Raw genomic sequence first — 21,218 nt, forward strand, 5'->3', positions numbered from 1 at the left:
TTTTACGCTTTGATAGAATCGTAAGAAATCTGAAATAAACTTGATGCTTCAAATCAAAGTAATTTTGATTACCTTTTCCAGCATGTCATCATTTCTGTTTGACTCTTAACCAGCTGTAATTCTATCAATGTGTTCCATAATAATGAGAAAGTATAACCGGGGATTTTTTCAGATAGAAGTCAAATGCCCCATATTTGAGGTTGTAATGAAGCCACTATATTTTTGAAGCTTTTCATGACAAAAGACATGCAGACATTTAGTCCAGCTGATGATGATAATGAAAAATAATGCAGGAATTTATCAAACTGATAGGACGATAGTGTCATTTATAGCATCTTAGTCTGAGGAAGACCTGTATTGCACTCATTAATTGAATAATGACATTTGTATTTCAAGTCAGATGTTGATAAAACTTGGTGTAAATAAAAAAAAATCATATGTAATGAACTTTCTTTTTTTTGTAAAAGTTTTTTATTTTTAGACAAAGACAAACAAAACGTAAAACATTTTTCAATTATATATAGCTTGTCGTTTGGTTACAGGCTTCTGTGCATTCTTTCCATAGTCACCACTTTCAGTTGTATATAAAATCACAAATTATCCATCAAATATATATAAATACATTATTATCATTATACATCATTTGTTCAGCTGCAATTGTTATTCCTTCATTTTGAACAAAATATTCTAGGTACTGGGTTCATATATATAATAACATTCCATTGCATCATTCTTAGTCTATTTAATAATAATATACCTTTATAATATCACCTGTATCATTCTATTATTCTTATATAGTATGAAAAATTCTCCATTTTTCATTTCCATATATTTTTATCTAACCACTGATAGAATAAATCCCATACCTTATAAAATTGTTCATCTTCTTGTTCTCTAATTTCAAATGTCAATTTACTCATTTCAGCACATTCCATTATTTTTCGAATAACTTCCTCCTGCGTTGGTATTTTCTCATTTTTCCAGTTTTTTGCAAATACAATTCTAGCTGCCGTTAACACGTTTACAATCAAATATTTCAGATCTCTATTGTATTTCCGGTTTAATTCCCAATTTAAAAAAATCTCTGCTTTAAAGTCTATGTGTTTTTGTATCATTTTCTCCAACCACGTGTGGATTTTAGTCCAATATCTTTTAGCTTCTGTGCAAGTCCACCACATATGGTAGTATGAACCTGGTGTCTGATGACATTTCCAACACTTTTCGATTTGTTCTTGAACATTCTTGCTGTTCTCATCGGGGGGTAGATGCCACCTGTAAACCATCTTATATAAATTTTCCTTATATGTTGTTGACATTGTCATTTTACGTATAATTTTGAGATCACAATTTCTGCCACTTCTCTAATTCAAATTTTTTCCCCCAAGCTATCATAGATTCTTTAACTTGTTCTTCTTCTAGCTTAACCTCTAGTAAGTGTCCATATAATTTTTTAATTACTTTTTCATCAGTACCTGTCAGAATTTTATCTAACTCAGTCTTTTTATCATAGAAACCTTTCGTTTTACGATCTTATCATATCTAGATTGTATTTGTACATATGAAAACCAATCCATCTTTATTCCTTCCTGTTCTAAGTCTTGCATAGATTTAAGTTCACCCTCTGCATTCAATATTTCACCATATCTAATTGTTTGTTCCTTTTTATATATTATTGGATATGAAAAAGCTTCAATAGTTGATAGCCAGACTGGAGTAATGAACTTTCTTGATGTCTCATTATAGTATCCAGAATTTTAGAACTAAAGATATTCTTCAAATAGCAAATAAATGCTGGTTATTTTCTTGTAATACTTGACACCGTTGGCTCAAAGGGTGTTTTTCTTTTGAGGCATTTTGCTAAGTGTGATTATTCCCATCAGAAGTGAAGTTCTGAGGGAGAGCCTACAGCAAAATCCTTGACTTCTGTCTCTGATCTCTCTAGAAATATATCTGAAAAGCTGGCTTCCTGCTGCCAATTAGTTTATGATGTAAGCAGGCAGCTTTCTGAATCTTCAAAATTCCCAGTGTAACCTGCTAGTGCCTTAAAGGTAAAGGTTCCCCTTGCACATATGTGCTAGTCATTCCCGACTCTAGGGGGTGGTGCTCATCTCCATTTCAAAGCTGAAGAGCCAGCACTGTCTGAAGATGTCTCCATGTTCATGTGGCCAGCATGACTAAACACCAAAGGTGCACGGAACGCTGTTACCTTCCCACCAAAGGTGGTTCATATTTTTCTACTTGCATTTTTACGTGCTTTAGAACTGTTGGGTTGGCAGAAGCTGGGACAAGTAATAGGAGCTCACTACGTTACACAGCGCTAGGGATTCAAACCTCCGAACTGCTGATCTTTCTGATTGACAAGCTCAGCTTCTTAGCCACTGAGCCACCACATCTTAGTGCCTTAGCTTCCCTCATTGCTGTGCATTTCCACTTGTATGAATAAGACTGAAAGAAAGAGGAATGGGAATGAGAAGTAAGGAATATTTGCTTCTGAGCATGAGAATACTTGGTAGGACACATCCATCACCCCTGGACTGCCAACCCTGAGAAGCTCAAGAACAGAGACAATTCCTATCAATCAAAAAACCAAAACCAGATTTAGAAAACAGATTTAATACTTGAGTAGTTTAAAATTCTTTTGGCCTATTTTGTAAGGGGTGGAAAATAAATATTGTCGTATTGTATTAATCAGTGCAGTTAATCAGTATAGTAAAGGCTATGGTTTTCCCAGTTGCAATGTATGGCTATGAAAGTTGGACCATAAGAAAGGCTGAGCGCCAAAGAACTGAGGCCTTTGAACTATGGTGCTGGAGAAGTCTCCTGCGAGTCCCTAGGACTGCAAGGTGATCAAACCGGTCAGTCCTAGAGGAGATCAACCCTGACTGCTCTTTAGAAGGCCACATCCTGAAGATGAAGCCCAAGTATTTTGGCCACCTAATGAGAAGGAACGACTCACTGGAGAAGAGCCTAATGCTGGGAAAGATTGAGGGCAGAAGAAGAAGGGGATGATGGAGAATGAGACAGCTGGAAAGAGTCACCAAAGCAGTCAGCATGAGCTTAAAATGGACTCCAGAGGATGGTAGAGGACAGGAAGGCCTGGAGGAACATTGTCTATGGGGTTGTGATAGGTTGGACACGACTTCGCAACTAACAACAACAATTGTATTAATCAGTATTCAACTAGGGAGGATGTTATGTCTATATATGATATAGGTGTTTTGTATTTTAACTTTCCTTGAATAAGCTAAATATTTTTTTAAAAGACAAGTTCTGTTGTTGTTTTTTAATCTGTTCACTGCTGTCTCTCAATAACTTTTAGGCTGTAACTATCAGGGGGCTGAGCAACTCTAATGGACAAGATGCAATTTTCTATTTGGAAACATTGTAAAGACAATATCCACTTTGGTGCCTACATGGACACAACCATGTCGTTTTCTTGGCAATAGTACAAAAGTGATTTGTCACTTTGTGATTTGTTGCTTTTTATGAGCTTTAATTAACAAATAAAAAGCATTCTCTTAACTAAACTTTCAGAAACAATTTTTTGTCTTCAGAAAATAGTTTTATGAAATGCAGGCCAAGTTTGTCCCTAATCTAAATTCATTTTTTCGAAGAGAATTTTGCCAAGAGAGCATTTATTCCTCCCATCCTCTTTCCATGGCTATTCTCTAAATGTGCGGTACTTTCTTTTCTTTAATGTAGCAGGCAGATTGTTCTTGAACAATGAATGCCAATAGAATTCAGCACGTGACAACAGTAAATTGTGATGTGGTTAATTCATTATTTGGCTATTCATTCTAAATCATTCTGTTTTCATTGTATTTTGTAGCTGCCTCCTTTTTTTTTTACAAAAATGAGTGGATTTCATTTGGCAAGAAAAATAGAAATGTCTCTTAATTAAAATATATATCTGCTTGCTTAATATTGAATCTAAATTTATTTAATTTGATATGAAATAGTTTGCCCAACCTTCTCCAACCAAGAATGGGGGTGGATGCACTTTCATTCAAATTTAGAGAGGATTCTTCAATTTATTTTTCAAAACATGACACATCATCTGTTTAGCTTGATTATGAATATAGATAAGCTACTTAGCTAGTTGGAAACCACTTGAGTTATCTATAGACTAATTATACTTTCTAGACACAAATTGACATTTTCAAAGAGTAATACACAGTGCATTATCTCATATCTATGAATGCTTTAATCTTTTTCAGCATGTCATTTCCTTTGCCTCTTGGGTAAATAAGGTTTAGATTGGAAGAATCAGAAGAAATAGCAATAATTAACTATTTTTGAACACCAACGACCATCTTGACTTGGGTGCAGATTCTGCTGTGCTAAATACATGCCAGACAAATCTCAGTCCATATCCCTGGGGTGTTAAAAACCTTGACATCCATTTGCAATTACAGATGAATGATAAGATAGATAGATAGATAGATAGATAGATAGATAGATAGATAGATAGATAGATAGATAGATAGATGATAGATAGATAATGGATAGATAGATAATGGATAGATAGATAGATAGATAGATAGATAGATAGATAGATGATAGATAGATAGATAGATAGATAGATAGATAGATAGATAGATAGATAGATAGATAGATAGATAGAGATAGATAGATAATGGATAGATAGATAGATAGATAGATAGATAGATAGATAGATAGATAGATAGATAGATGATAGATAGATAGTTAATGGATAGATAGATAGATGATAGATAGATAGATAGATAGATAGATAGATAGATAGATAGATAGATAGATAGATAGATAGCAGGGACGTGCGGTCAAGGGAGGCAAGGGAGGCAGAGCCTCACCTCTCTTCATGAAATAATGAAATAATAGTATATAATATTATATACTATATATATATATATAATATTATAATAGTATATACATCCGCCCGGCCGCACCCGGGAGCTGCGGAGGCAGAAATGTTGTCTGCGCTCCCAGATGAGGAAGCCACAAAAGCGACTGGGGAACGACGAGAACCTTCCCCAGTCGCTTTCGAGGACTGCGGAGCACGAGCCGGCGGAGCATGCTCAGGAAGGTGGGGAATGGGATCACGTGTGCTGGAGGCTGAGGCATTCCCCGCCTTCCTGAGCATGCTCTGCCGGCACGACGAGAACCTTCCTGCCTTTGCTGGACTTCCGCAAAATCCAGCAGAGGCAGGAAGGTTCTCGTCGTTCCCCAGTCGCTTTCGTGGCTTCGTCATCCGGGAGAGCCAAAAACATTTCTGCCTCCGCAGCTCCCGGGCGTGGCCGGACGGATGTAGCCAGAGCGACACCGAGACAGTCCGGGCGGACAAAAGAGCGAGCGAGCGATGGAGGTCCTCGGTCGCTCGCCCGCCGGACTGCCTCGGCGCCACTCTGGCTACCTTCGTCCGTCCGCGCCCGCAAGCTGCGGAGGCAGAAATATTGTCAGCGCTCCCAGATGACGAAGCCACGAAAGCGACTGAGGAATGACGAGACCTTCCCCAATCGCTTTCGAGGACTGCGGAGCACGAGCCGGCGGAGCATGCTCAGGAAGGCGGGGAATGGGATCACGTGTGCTGGAGGCTGAGGCATTCCGCGCCTTCCTGATGACATCACCAGCCTCACCAGCCATAAACCTCACCGCACGTCACTGATAGATAGATAATGGATGGATGGATGGATGGATGGATGGATGGATAGCCTCCAGCTATTAACTTTTCGTCACCAGCACCCTTACCCTACTGGGTTTTAACTATTTAACAATCTATTCAAGGTCAGACCTGCTCCGCCTGCGGGAGGCCCCTCTCTCGCAGGCATGGCCCTTGGCTCTCTCAAGGGCCTGCCTTGATGACGGGTTTGCGAACCCCGAGAGGTGGAAGAAACGGAAGCTGAGGGGATTTTTATCTAAATGTTTTGTATTGTTTTTAGGGGGTTCCAGGGAGGAGGGGTGGGTCGACCAGGCCGGGAGGGAAGCCAGTGCCAGACGAACAGGTGAGTCCAGGAGGGAAGTGAGCGGGGTGGGGGGGAGAGGGAACAAGCTATTCCAGCAGAGGGTTGTTTTATTACAACGGTCGCGGGGAGGGGGGGATGCGAGGACAGGAGAAGATCACAAGGTCGGTTGGGAGACCGTGGCTGCTGGCTACGCCTGGTCGTTTGTACCAACCCCCGCAGCCTAGGTGGTCAGGAACTACAGAGCCAGGGCCTGCGGCTGATGCTTTGCAATGCAAGGTCCGTGACCAACAAGGCCCCCCTCATTAGTGAGTTGATCTCTGAGGGGGAGCTGGACCTTGCAGGGATAACGGAGACCTGGTTGGGCCACGAGGGTGGCTTACCCCTCGTGGAAATGTGCCCACCGGGTTTCCGTGCATTCCATCAGCCTCGGGCCCTGGGTAAGGGTGGTGGGGTGGCGGTAGTTATACGGGATTGTCTAGAGCCGAGGGAGTTCACTGTCCCTCAGATACCCGGGTGTGAGTCCCTAGGTGTGAAATGGGGCCCAGGGAGGCAGTGGGGTCTGCTGATTGTATACTTGGCTCCTCGCTATACATCAGCGGCCCTGCCCGAGCTCCTCGAGCTGATCTCAGAGACGGCGGTTGAGATCCCCAAGCTTTTGGTTATGGGGGACTTCAACCTGCCGTCGACGGGAGCAGCGTCTGAGGTGGCTCGGGAGTTCATGGCTTCCATGACAGCCATGGACCTGACCCAATTAATTCAGGGCCCCACATACGAGGGTGGTCACACACTGGACCTTGTTTTTGTATCTGAGCAGTGGACAAGTGATCTGGGAGTAGGGGATTTAGTTGTTACTCCCCTGTCATGGTCAGATCACTCATGTCTCCGGCTCGACTTCCCTGGCGCTACCCCCCACCGCAAGGAGGCGGAGCCAGACTGTCCAAGCTGGTACCGCCCCAAGCACCTGATGGAACCGGATAGGTTCCAGACGGAGCTTGGGCCACTACCTGTAGCCCTGACCCGCGCTCAGTCGGAGGACCTAGTGGCCGCCTGGAATAGGGTGACGGCTGGGGCTTTGGACCGGGTTGCGCCTTTGCGACCTCTCCTACGGCAGCGACTCACCCGAGCTCCTTGGTATACCGAGCAGTTGAGGGTGATGAAGCGCCATAGGAGACGTCTAGAGAGCAGGTGGAGGTCCTCACGCTCCGAGTCTGATCGAACACAGGTAAGAGCCTATTTACGGACCTACCTTGTGGCATTGAGAGCAGCCAAACGTAGACATTGTGCCGCTCTTATTGCGTCCGCGGATAACCGCCCTGCCGCCCTGTTTAGGGTGACCCGCTCCCTCTTGTCGCAGAGGACGCGGGGGGCACCCTTGCAGGGAAGAGCAGAGGAGTTTGGGGAATATCTAGCAATTTCCGTGACACCTTGACGAATCCGAATATCTAGACCCACGCCAGTCCGGCTTCCGACCCGGGCACAGCACTGAGACAGCCTTGGTCGCGTTGGTTGATGATCTCTGGAGGGCCAGAGATAGAGGTTGTTCCTCTATCCTGGTCCTATTAGATCTCTCAGCGGCTTTTGATACCATCGACCATGGTATCCTTCTGCGCCGGCTGGAGGGGATGGGAGTCGGAGGTACCGTGTTACGGTGGTTCGACTCTTACCTCTCCGGCCGGATGCAATATGTGTTGACAGGGGGGCAGAGATCGACCCCGAGGCCACTCTCTTGTGGGGTGCCACAGGGGTCGGTCCTCTCGCCCCTTCTGTTCAATGCATATGTGAAGCCGCTGGGCGAGATCATCCGTGGCTTTGGGGTTGAATACCATCTGTACGCTGATGATACGCAGCTGTACATTTCAACCCCAAACCACCCCAACGAGGCTGTCGCAGTGATGTCCCGGTGTTTGGAAGCCGTCAGGGTCTGGATGGGGGACAACAGACTCAAACTCAACCCCTCCACGACTGAGTGGCTGTGGCTTCCGGCACCTCGGTTCAGCCAGCTGACTCCATCGCTGGCCATAGGGGACGAGCTATTGCCCCCTGTGGATCGGGCGCGCAATTTGGGCGTCCTCCTAGATGCCCGGCTGTCAATGGATGACCATGTGGCAGCCGTGGCAAGGGGGGTGTTCCACCAGGTTCGCCTGGTGCGCCAATTGCGCCCCCTACTGGACCGGGATGCCCTACGCACAGTCACTCATGCGCTGGTGACGTCTCGCCTGGACTACTGTAATGCTCTCTACATGGGGCTTCCCTTGGGACGCGCCCGGAGACTGCAGCTAGTCCAGAACGCGGCCGCACGGGTTATTATGGGGAGGTCTAGATACTCCCACGTAACACCGCTCCTGCGCGAGCTGCACTGGCTACCTGTGGTTTTTCGGGTGTGTTTCAAGGTCCTGATTACTATCTTTAAAGCGCTCCATGGCTCAGGACCTAGTTACTTGCGGGATCGCATCCTCCCACATACATCCCTGCGGCCAATCCGCTCTCACAGGGAGGGCCTTCTCCAGGTTCCGTCCACTAGGCAATGCCAGCGGGCGGCGCCAAGGAGTAGAGCCTTCTCTGTGATGGGCCCAACCCTCTGGAATGACCTCCCCCCCGACATTAGAACCATCTCGGACTTCCGCTCCTTCCGACAAAAATTGAAGACTCACCTGTTTCGACTAGCTGGCCTGGCATAATTATAAATGTTACATCCATGAACTCCTGGTAGTATATTCTTATCTGGTTATTTTAAGGGGAATGTTTTAGTTTTAATTGTTTTTAGGGCTAATTTTTAGCCTCATATTTATTCTTCTGTACAGTACTCTTAATTTTAACCTCCTCCATATATATGCGTATATTTATAGATATTTGTATTTTATCTGTTGTTTATTGTGGAGTGTACACCGCCCCGAGTCCCTTTTTGGGAGAGGGGGCGGTTTAGAAATATGAATAAATAATAATAATAATAATAATAATAATAATAATAATAATAATAATAATAATAGTAGTAGTAGTAGTAGATAGATAGATAGATAGATAGATAGATAGATAGATAGATAGATAGATAGATAGATATAGATGGGTAGATAGATAGATAGATAGATAGATAGATAGATAGATAGATAGATAGATAGATAGATAGATAGATAGATGGATGGATGGATGGATGGATGGATGGATAGATAGATAGATAGAGATATGAAAATACAAACTTGCCTCATGCTGATTGTAAGTTTAATTATTAAACTTACATGGCTGCATAATAATATGTGAGAATGACCTTGGGAGATAGCAGAAAGCACCACAAACTAGACAAATATCAGGTAAAACTATCATACTCCACAAAAGCAAAAGGGGCATGAGCAGCATTTAAGAAGGGACCCTTCCTAATTTACTGGAGAGCAAAAGGAAAAGAGAGAACACATGCTTTTTGTCAAGCATGAACACTTTAAGAAAGATTCTGTTGCTGTAATCTTACAATAAAAGTAGTGGTAGTACTCGTGGTTTATGCTTCTTGTCTGGGCTACCTCAAAGGGCTGACAGGCCTCTACCCTGGAAGGATTCTTTCGGTGCCAGGTATAGAGCACAATGTACCCCAAAACTTTCCAATCATGCGGTACTGTGCTTTCCAGCTAATATTTGAACCCTCCGTTTTAAAAAGTATACAGGGGTGCAGGCTATTGGATATTTAGTGAATAAAGTAACTGAAGACATCCTTCTTTTCTTTAATTACTAGAATGTCCAGAACACAGTATTGTTTGGAAGTGACTCTGTAGCTGATCGTGCGGCTGTTGATAAAAATAGGATCACCAACATGATTCTTAACGTCAAATGACGGATATGGCACAAGAAGAAGAAGAAGTGACCAAGCGTACAGGATAATAATATAGTCAATGCTTGCTTGTCCATTGATCCCTACCCAGTGTGGGCTAAACTCAAAATATCTGCTTTCAGTCATGGCTTTTGAAATCAGTCTCTCCTTTATAAACCCAGCATTGTAGCATTGGACATGCATCGCCAGAATTTTTCTTCTAATAAAGAATACGGTGTGATTGATCTTGGATTACAAATACATTTTTAAAGTATATAGCAGGGAAATGTGCATTTAAATATATATATGACCATGACCTGAAATACAACAAAGGAGAAATCAACAAACAAAAATCACGTGGAATTGTGCATTCGATCATCCGCATATTTAAGAACATACGCTATTGTGGACTATAGACCTGGATAGGCCAGCATCTTAAACACATGCAGTGTCGCAGGGATTCTGGACATTTCCATGACCTTAAAGTTGATGAAAAGTTGAGTGTTTTGACCTTTATGTATTTTCCCTTGCATAGCTATTAAATTCTCCAACTTCCTTTACAGCTGCTCTAGTTTGTGACAATCACGTCATTCAGAAAGACAGACTAAAATACAGCCTGTTGGATTTCCCCTCCCTCCCATTTTATGAACATGAATTTACAATTTTAGTTCACCATCTGTTGTAGAACTGTTTTTTCTTCTTCCTTGTGCTGTTCTTCTTTCTTGGATTCACTTATTACCCTATCTTAACAGAAGATCTTTTTCCTTATAAAGGACCATAGAGATGAATAATGCCAGAACCTCTCAGGTTTGGTCATCTGGTAGAACATTCTGAAGGAGGAGGTCTATCTAAATGATTGGTCAGAGTCAACACTGACTTGACGGAATACAAATGATTAATTGGTTCTGGTAAACCTTTAGGGAAGAAAACTTTCATTTTTTTGAGCTCATGAAAAGCCAACTAACTTAAATATTGGGATCTTTCAAATGTCCAAGAAGCTTTAAAAATCATGTTTGGGTCAATGGTTTGAAACTGGTAAAGTAGCTGCAAAGTAGGCAGCATAATATTGCATGATTTAGACCCCCAAAATGAGTTACATACAGTGTAGTGCTGGAGGAAATTGAGGAAATAGGATGGATGAATCAAATGAGTTCCGATGAATTTTCGGATGAATGCACATTTCTCAAGTATGGGTTTACATGTGCCCTGCATATGCTTATGCATATGTATGGGTTTACGTGTGCCCTGCATATGCTTATGGTAGGTATATGATGAGAATGATACATTTGTACATATATGCACCCCTTCAAGTTGGTCTTGACTCTAAGCAACTAACTCGAAGAGTTCTTGCAGTTTTTGTGCAAGTATTTTTGGAAATGTTTTGCTGTTGCCTCTTTACTAGGGTTGGGAGAGAATGATTTCCCAAAGTCACCCAACTGGCTTTACGGCTAAGGCAGGACTAGAACTCACGGTCTCCCAGTTTCTAGCCTGGTGTTTCTAACCACTGTACCAGTGGTGGGTTGCAGGCGGTATGCCCTGGTATGGGTGTACCGGAACCTGCCCGGAGCACCGGATACCATTCTGGTACAGTGCTCCAGAGGGCCCACCTGCCCACCCAAGCTCCTTACCGGTTAGGGTTAAGTCTTTGGTGCTTCCGCGCATGCGCATGGCACATACAGCACCTGCGCAACACTCTGCTGAGCAGCTGGAGCATCACAGAGGCGCTAAGACGCATGCGCGTGCTGCACGCGTCCATGTGGACGCCACTGGGCCCATTTCAACCATACTGGTTGGAACGGGATCCGGAACCCACCACTGCACTGTACCATACCGAATTTCAATGATACATTGGAATAATGATGATGATGATGATGATAATGATGACTATAACAACTCCCAAAGAGTCTGGGAGATTCACAAGTAAAAACATTTAAAACAAGGAAAAATACAAAAATAGATAAAAACGAAGACTAAAGGAGGCAAGGATGATTTTTAAAAATGATCAGGAATGAAAAAAGAAATGAACCCACAGAATCCAAAGGAGGCTTCACTCGTCCTCATCAAAGACCTTGGCAAAGAACCAGGTGTTTGAGGCCCTTCAAAAGGTAAGCAAGTTGGGGCTGTCCATATTTTGAGGAGAATCTCATTCTAAAAGACAGTTGCTGCTTTAGTGGGAAATCGTAACTGGTATTAAGCCCCATATATTCAGGTCATTTGAATGTTACATTAACGTGTCTTTCAGAAGAACTTTAGCTCAGTGTAAATTATGAAGATATTATATTTGTACGGGAAACAACATTTTAATATGATAGTTCTGTCACCGGCTGAGCCTGCAATGGTTTATCAATTTTATGCCGTAACTCTTTGTTTGAGATAATCCAATTATGCATGCTCTGATCCACTTCTCCCCCCCCCCCCCCCCGCTTTTGGCTGTGTCCAAAAGATAAGTACAGGCACCTAAGATAAGGATTAGAACTGTGCAGTATTTTGTATTTTCAGGTTTTAATTTAAAAATGTATTTTGGAACATGCAGAGGAGAGACTTATTTACTTAAAAAATAAATCTCACCTTTATTATTTTAAAAATCATTCAGAATGGCAAACATACCCAATACACCTTCCTGCTCCTATTCTTCCTATAACAAAAACTCTCTGAGGAGAATCAGCTGAGAGGGGGGGGGGAACTGGGCCAAGATCATCCCGATTCCTTTCCTGCCTAAATTGGAACTAGAACTCACAGTCTCCTTAGTTTCTACTCTAATGCCTTAATTACTAGACCAAACTGGCTTTTTAAATTAGCTTAATGGAGCACTTAAATCTCCAAATCTTTAAGGCAACCATAGCTAGGGTTCATATGATAAATAGGAAGGTCACCTGTTGACCCTGTTCCCACAAAGTGGATCTGCAGAGGATGGGGACAACATTAGAAAATGGCGGACAGAGCATTGTGATGCAGCCCATATTCCATTTCTACATGTAGTGTTGTCTCACACAAGCACATGTTGAAAGAGGCTTACACTATAGCAGCGATGGCAAACCTTTTTTGGCTCGCGTGCCATAAGTGGGGGGAACGCAGGGGGGTAGTGTGTGGGCGTGCCACACCCATAATGCAATGTGCGACCCCAGCAGTGCATGTGTGCGCACTACAGGCTCTCCCCCCCATTTTTTGCATGCTTTTTTTGCCCTCCCCAGGCTCCAGAGGCTTTATAGGAGCCTGGGGAGGGCAAAAACAGCCTCCCCCGCCACTTGAAAGCCCTCTGGAGGCTTGAGGGACCTTCAGGACGCTTCCCTGAAGCCTCCGGAGCAGTCAAAATGAACCTCCGAGCAAACCGGAAGTCACATGCATGCTGGCCAGCTGACAGGGCTGCGGCTCGTGTGCCCTGACAAATGGCTCCACTGCCACCTGTGGCACGTGTGCGATAGGTTCGCCATCACTGCACTACAGCATTCTATCTACCATCTTGCCACTTTTAATACCATACTGCAGGTGCCACTGTTTGAATGACACATTTAGCTGGATCAGTGAAATTAAGATGACCATAAAATACTCAATTCAATTCAATTCAATTTATTAGCGCTTATAGACCGCCCCCTCTCCTGAAAGGGACTCGGGGCGGTGTACAGTCCATGTCAAAGAACAAAATTAAAACAATTAAAATTACAAATGGACAGTATATATATACAACTATAAAATAGATGGATAAGAGGAGGATAAAAGATGTGCAGGACCCACTTAGTTAATTTCAGTGTGATTGAATTTAATTCAAACTACATCAGCTATGAACAGGATTAAACTAACTCCACCTAATCAGATAATTCACCGAAACTCTGAAAATCGATCAGTTGATCAATGGGTTGATCTCCCCCACCCCCCACCCCACACCCCACACCCCAAAAAGAACTAGAGGCTTTTATAGAACTTAGAGAGCCAATTTAACAATAGCAGATAAATCAAATAAATAAATTCACTTCTGAAGCCAGAGAGCAGAGAACACACCTGGAACATTGATCATTCCCCACATAGGACAATTTGAAAGGGGATTAACAATGTCACGACATTTTAATGGTACTGTCCTGGATTGTGCTATTTTGGCAATCCTTGAAAAATGTTGAGAAACAATCTGTTTTCCCAAAATAGTTTTGTAAAAACCATTTGTTTTACCTTACCCTGTAAGGGTTGTCAAACTGGTGGCCCATGGGTCAGATGCTTCACACGCAAGCCACGCCCATCCCAGCTCCGCAAGGGCAAAAAATGTCACGATACATCACAATTCGCCGTGTGACATGATCAGGTTTGACACCTGTGTGCTTACAGTATTGGTGTGATTATGTGATGTCAAAAGATCCAGTAAAAGATCAAGTAGCTCAATGGCTCATGGAGTGAAGCAATTGTACGAAAAGAATAAAGATAATTAAGGTATTCAGGAATCTAACTTATTTTTCTTAACAGGAAGTTGAATCCAGGATAACAAGGTTACCTATCCAGTAATCATATTACATAAAGATAATTAAGGTATTCAGGAATCTAACTTATTTTTCTTAACAGGAAGTTGAATCCAGGATAACAAGGTTACCCATCCAGCAATCATATTACAGTTTCCTCTTTTTAAGTTGAGATGAGATTGGAAGATGTTGAAGTTTGTTTTGTTTTGTTTTTATTGGATTTATCATCTTTTTTATAAGAAGAAAACTATTCTTGCAAACATTTTTCCAAATGGAGCAACAGCTACCATTGCTATTTATATTTCATAGATCTGATCGGGGGTGGGGGGATTGTAATCCAAAAATCTACAAGACCCAGGAAAGACAAGTGACAGTTTAGAAAGGTCTGGATCAGGGGCATCAAACTCGATCCCATCATGGGCTGTATCAGGATTTTGTTCGCCCTTGGGGGACTGAGGTAGGTGTGGCCTGGTCATCATAGCTGACTGGGTGGGCATAGCTGGGGTGGGCTGGGGCCAGGGTGGCACGGGCCACTCCCTTGCTGTCTCTGGGAAGACCTTGCAGGACAACTCTGGGCCTACTGCAGGCCGGATTGGGCCTGCGAGCCGCATGTTTGACACGTCTGGTCTGGTTAATAGCTATACTGGTTTCAACAGTACTTGTCATCTAAAAGACATAGCAGGCAGCTTAGTCATTTTCTGTAAATAGGTACTTGAAGAGAACCCGGATAGAGCAGAGCAAACAATCACCAAAGATGCCAAAACACAGAAGGGAAACTCCGTAAACCACCTTTCATATTTGAACACTAATCGTAATTTCTACAGGATGAAGTATGACGTTATCATGACATGGCCATACCACTGCTTTACTGTTTCCAGCAGAAGCTACATTTGGGTTGCTTCATTCAATTTGGCCAAAGCCATTCTTACTGGATGGTAGGTCTCATTTGCTCCCGCTCTGAGCTTTATGAAAGACAAGGACTGGAAAGAGCAACTTAATATCTAGAACTGCTTTGTTGGAGCCCGCGTGGCAAAAGATTTGCCAGCGTGCATGCTGAGCCTTACAAAATAATAGCTATTTTGAATATCAATGGAGCTTATTTTACTTGCAGTAGGCAACCTCAGCTTAAAAGAATTTGCCAGCATGTTCTTTCCCCATCTGAATGAGGAACAAACATGCATCTCCATTTTCATTGCTTGTCAGGCAGCAAAATCAGGACTATCCCTACTTCAGCCAATTTCTTCAGTGTCTACCTGACCCCCTTCTTCTGTTCTGCTGTAGGTATCAGCTGTTGCTAATTACATCACCCCATGTTTCGTTCTAGATTGGATTGGAGCTTGTATACAGTAAGGCTATTCAACAATTCTTTTGTCTGACTAGAAATACAGCAGCTAAAATTATTGAATAAAGTCCTATCATAGTTCACAATCCAGTTAGGTACAAATAAAGTTAGCCATCACCTCCTCAGAGCTCTAGAGCAATCTTAAAGGAGCCTGACTGACAGATCGATGAGTCCCCGCTCATCGTCAAGTTTGTGTTGACTGAGAAGTTTGAAACGAATTCAAAAACTACCTTTACCAAACAGGATTTAAGAATGTGATCAGATATTCAAGCTACAGTATTTCTAGAAGGACAGAAAAAAGTTTTGTGCCATGCAGCTCCTAACTGTCAGTTAAAACTGTGCTGAGGATCATAAGCGGTTGCATAAAATCTACTCGTACTTGCTGGCTCTCCATCTTGAGCCACATTGCACCATCAGCCCTACGAAGGCAGGAAGCCTTAGTGAAGGAGGACAACAAAATTATGAGAAACCCGCCTCTTCCTGTGCACTCTAATCTTCCTCATCTATTAATTGGCAGGCTTAAATCCAGGAAGCCCTCTCTGGCACTCGCTCAACAGCTGTCTAACAACTTTGACATCAACACAAAGTGGAAAGCCAAATGGGCTCCTGAACGCCCAGATACAGGCAGTAACATAGATTACCCTACACAAAAGGTACCAGATTTTGATCTTCCTCGCCAGCATTGGTCAACTCCGAACAGGATCTGTAACCAACATCGTGTCTACCAGGACTCATTGTTTAAGTGGGGTCTTGTCTCTACGACCCCCACCCCCAGTGTGACTCCGGTGCTCCCTGATAAAATACCCACCACATTGTGTCTGAATGTCCATCAAGAGCTTACACCAGTCCAAAGTCTGTTTTTTTCAACATAGACCACTCTATCCTTGAATGGCTGGGTGGATTGGACATTAACGTTTGAACTATATAAGTACATGTATTTTCCATACACTCAGAGGTGGTATTCAGCAGATTCCGACCAGTTCTGGAGAATCGGAAGCAGAAATTTTGAGTAGTTTGGAAAACCGGTAAATACCACCTCTGACTGGCCCCACCCCATCTATTCTCTGCCTCCTGAGTCCCAGCTGATCGGGAGGAAATGGGGATTTTGCAGTATCCTTCCCCTGGAGTGGGGAGGGAATGGAGATTTTATAGTATCCTTCCCCTGCCACCCTCACCAAGCCACGCCCACCAAGCCATACCATGCCCACGAAACCAAGCCCACAGGACCAGTAATAAAAAATGTTGAATCCCACCACTGCATATGCTAAATAAATAAATAAGTCTGTGCTTCCTTTTTCAATCAGTCCTCTTGTTTTTACATTGCAGAAAATCTCAGCAGAAAGGCTAAAGTTCTCCAATCAATTAAAAGAGGGCACTTTTGTTTGCTTGCTTTGCTGAATTTAAGAAATGTATATGGCCACCCAATTCAAAGAATTATAATTCTGGTCAGCAAATTGGTTTTGCAGCTAGAAATATTCCAATTCCCAAGAAAGTAGACAGTGATTTTTCTAAACTGTTTTGAGCCTGTTTTTGTTCCAGGTGCCGCATTTCCCCTTCTGCCAGGTACAGCCCTCACACCCTGCCTAGTTGTACTCTAAGAAATTTGGGACACGGGCTCAGTGGCTAAGATACTGAGCTTGTCAATCAGAAAGGTTGGTAGTTTGGCAGTTCGAATCCCTAGTGGAGTAAGCTCCTGTTACTTGTCTCAGCTTCTGCCAACCTAGCAGTTTGAAAGTGTGTAAAAATATTCCTTACTTCTCATTCCCATTCCTCTTTCTTTCAATCTTTTTCCTACAAGTGGAAATGCACAGCAATGAGGGAAGCTTAGGCACTAAGATGCGGTGGCTCAGTGGCTAAGAAGCTGAGTTTGTCGATCAGAAAGATTGACAGTTCGGAGGTTCGAATCCCTAGCGCTGCGTAACGTAGTGAGCTCCTATTACTTGTCCCAGCTTCTGCCAACCCAGCAGTTCGAAAGCATGTAAAAATGCAAGTAGAAAAATAGGAACCAACTTTGGTGCTGGCTCTTCAGCTTTGAAACGGAGATGAGTACCACCCCCTAGAGTTGGGAACAACTAGCACATATGTGCAAGGGGAACATTTACCTTTACCTTATTTTCATTTATCTGAACTAAGGTCTGGTCATGACTGGCTGAAACAAATTATTCAAAAAATACTTTTCTTTGGGGGATGGGGGATGAGTAAAAACAATGTTATTGTATCATATTTACGCACAAGCCTCTGGATATGTGACAGGTCTAGGAGAATTCTTCAACTGCTGATTCCTGGCTTGGGGAAACTGCCCATATGTTTTTTTTGCCTGTTTAGGATTTGGTTTTCACTACACATTTATCCAATATTTTCCTAGTTTGTGCCAATCACATAGGACAAGAGAAGTGTGCAATTGAGAGAGGTAGCTTGTCATATCCAGACTCTCTTTTCTCAACTAATGTGGAATTTGGCTTTTGGAATAGGTGCTTGGTAAGCACCTAAACAACCGCTTACAACCAGATCATGTAATTAGCAATAGAAAACGCAGAGAGCCAATGCAGTGTTAGTGGTTAATGGTAGAAACTGGGAGAGTCTGAATAGTTGTCCTGCCTTAGGCATGGAGCCAATGTCAGGTTTCCAAGCGATGATACCCATTCAAAAAAGAAATGCGCAAAAGTCCATCTTCAAAAACAAATTTCTTTTTATTTAGGTAGACATCAAATTGGCAAAGTCTGTTGTAATTCCGGATCTGACACAAACTGGAATTACACCACATCATATTTGTAAGTTAGAAACATCCCTCAAAAGTCACATTCTCCAATAAACGCTCAATCCACATTGACCAGTGGCTTCAAACTCCACTTTCCGTTCTCAGCAGGAGCAGAAAGGTCCCATGAGAAAGAAGGATACCTTGCCAAAACAATCCTCACTTATCTATTCACTCCTTCCCCCCACCTTAAGAATGTGGCGAGCCTGAAAAACCCCTTACATGGTAGAGAGAAAGAAAAAAAGGAATAAATGACTATAATAGTGAGCTAAATAAAAAGGCTGCACATTTGTCAAATTCAGGCTCGACTGCCAGCTTGTTGACCTTGGGCCAGTCACTTTCTTTCAGCCCTAAGAATAAGGCAATGGCAAACCACTTCTGAAACCCTTGCCAAGAAAACTGCAGGGACTTGTCCAAACAGCCTCTGAGAATTGGACACAATTGAACAGAAGGGGCAAAAAAAAAAAAAAAAACCATGATCATTTGCCCCAGATTAGGAACAGAATCATTTTTCAAAAGAAAAGTGTATGATTAGCAGAACCTAGTTCAGAATCTCTGCCATTACAATTGTTTACATTGTTAGTTTGGCAACCCATTTGCTCAATAATCATATTGATCATTTTTTAAATTAAAATTCAAGATGTTTTTCCTTAACAGACTAGCAACTTTGTCCCCCCATCAAAGTAGCAAGAGATCTTGAAAGCCAGCATGGATAGGAGATTATCATTCTAGTCATTTTCACAACACCTCTTGTTTAGTTTATTGACATAAATCATAGCTCTTATAATACCATGTGTGGGAAAGTCAACGGGGAAAGCGGTTTTGAGATATATGTCTCTATTAACTTTTATCTCTATAAAATCTCTAAAATGGTCCTTCTGCAAAGTACACAAATAATCTAATCAGTTTTTAATTATTTTTAAATCTTTTTATTCCAGAAATATTGTTTGGGGTTTTTTTTTCATCTATTTTCTGAATAGCACTTGCACTTCAGTAGTCTACCAAACATTGTTTTCCATACAGGTTTTCGTTATCTTGACTTATGACCACAATTGAGCCCAACATTTCGTGCTAAGTGAGACAGTTGTTAAGTGAGTTTTGCCCCATTTTACAACCTTTCTTGCCACAGTTGTTAAATGAATCACTGCCGCTATTAATTAGTAACATGGTTATGAAGTAAATCTGGCTTCTTCATTGCCTTTGCTTGAGAGAAGGTCGCAAAAGGTGACCTTCACATGACCCTGGGACAATACAATCGTCAAAAATATGAAAATTGCCAAGCATTTGAATTTTGATCACGTGACCACGGGGATGCTGCAACAATTGTAAGTGTGAAAAATGGTCATAAGTCACTTTCTTCAGAGCCATTGTAACTTTCACTTAATGAGTTGTTGTAAGTCAAGGATTATCTGTACTAGCATGGCTCCACCAACTTCTGTGACGCTCTGTATAATTCCCTTAGCTTTGTTTCACATTGCTCCCAATCCTTTTCCTTCACCCACTTTCCATTTATTCTGTTGGAAGAGTCATCTGTTTTCTGATTTCTGTTCATGATGCAAGCCTCATGTTTTCCCTCCTGGAAACATTCACTCTTGTTTTCCCAAAGGTGCTTTTTCAAGAGGCAATGGAACTTTCTGGCTTTTCTTTGAAGACATTTTGCTTCTCATCCATGAAGCTTCTTCAGCTCTAAGCTGAACAAGCTTCTTGGATGAGAAGCAAAACATCTTCAAAGAAAAAACAGAAAATCCAGTTACCTCTTGAAAAAGCACCTTTGGGACAACCAAGACTTGGAGGATCAAGAATCTGCATAGTCCTTCGTTGTTCTTTTCACTCATTTTTTTCTTTCATGTCTATTATTTCCCAAGATCTAGCCCAGGGACTTTTGTTATATCCGCTCATCCCCTTCCCACCCACCAATTCATATCAGCTTATATTCCCCTTTACTCCTGGATTTCATTAATTCAGAATATTGCATATATTTTTTTCCAGAACACATCTGTAGTTCTTCATTATCGCCATTCATGGGCACATAACATGCAATTATCATCAATCTGTGATAATTTCATACCCACCCACACTAATCTAGATGAAACAAATTCATGCTTCCTACATTTTCGCATTTTATTTATAATTTAATGTACACTATAACTCCCTGCATGTATTTCTCAATTCTGCTCCTTAACAAGTTATCTTCATTCTGAATATTTATTTCATAGACATAAACATAACTACCTTTCTTTATTTCACTTCTTTAGTTTTATTTTTTTACTATGTATACCTTTTAACATTTCAAGTCACAATTCTCTGCATACCATAATTATCAGCTGCCTAGTACGGCTTTGTTCAACTTTTTAGAAAATTGCAAAAATTATGGATTAAGTTGCCAGTCATAATAATATTGGTTCCATTAATAGCATTCCCTGCTAATAGGACCAATCACTTTTGGCACTGTATCACAATCAAAGCCCTATGTTACCCCAAGATACACATTCTACTCAATGCAAACTTAGAACTATTCTGAGGTAAGAATAGCTGATATTTTTATGGGCATGTCACTGCTTTGAAGCCAACAGTTCATTGCCTGCATGCCATTTGATGATATAACCAATATATTGACACACTCTCTGGGTGCCTGTATCTAATGATGTGTGTATCAGGATAATGTATATGCAACATTCAAGTTTACCATTAGTAGACTTGAAAGTCATTTTCTTGTCGATTGCATAACCAGATTTTTATGCCATTTGAGTAAGCCTTTTGCAGAAGAAAATAGCTCTTGAAGTGGAAGGCAGATGGCCAACTTGTGTTCTTGCTTCCGTTCAACCAGATACATATGATCAAAATTAGCAACTGTTTGTCTCTTCTAACGGTATAATAACTGTTCTGCCAATCTTTGAAGACCCTAAGAAGTAACATCGCAGTGGAACTCCTAAAAGAGCAGAGA

The sequence above is a fragment of the Natrix helvetica genome (assembly GCF_964273705.1).
Source record: "Natrix helvetica genome assembly, chromosome: 2".
NCBI lineage: Eukaryota > Metazoa > Chordata > Lepidosauria > Squamata > Natricidae > Natrix > Natrix helvetica.